The sequence below is a fragment of the Vespula pensylvanica genome, chromosome 23 (assembly GCF_014466175.1).
Source record: "Vespula pensylvanica isolate Volc-1 chromosome 23, ASM1446617v1, whole genome shotgun sequence".
Taxonomy (NCBI): Eukaryota; Metazoa; Arthropoda; class Insecta; order Hymenoptera; family Vespidae; genus Vespula; species Vespula pensylvanica.
This window is the reverse complement of record NC_057707.1, coordinates 782,162-782,389: the sequence shown is the minus strand read 5'-3', so window position 1 is coordinate 782,389 and position 228 is coordinate 782,162.

The following is a 228-nucleotide window of genomic DNA, read 5'->3' as shown; positions in this document are numbered from 1 at the left end:
GTCGTTCGCTCTCTGTAAAGTCGTAAAATGATTGATTTGGACAGTTGCCGTATCAGTCTTCTTTTCTTCTCCGACGAGTAGACGTCGGTTGTCTGTCGCTGCCGCCTGCAAAAAATGAAGAAAATTACGTTCACACACGTTTATATAAGAAAAAATATTATCTAAGGTAATCGTAAAAAAAATAATGTAACAAAAAAGGAGACTGTTCAATCTTAACATTCCAAGGTC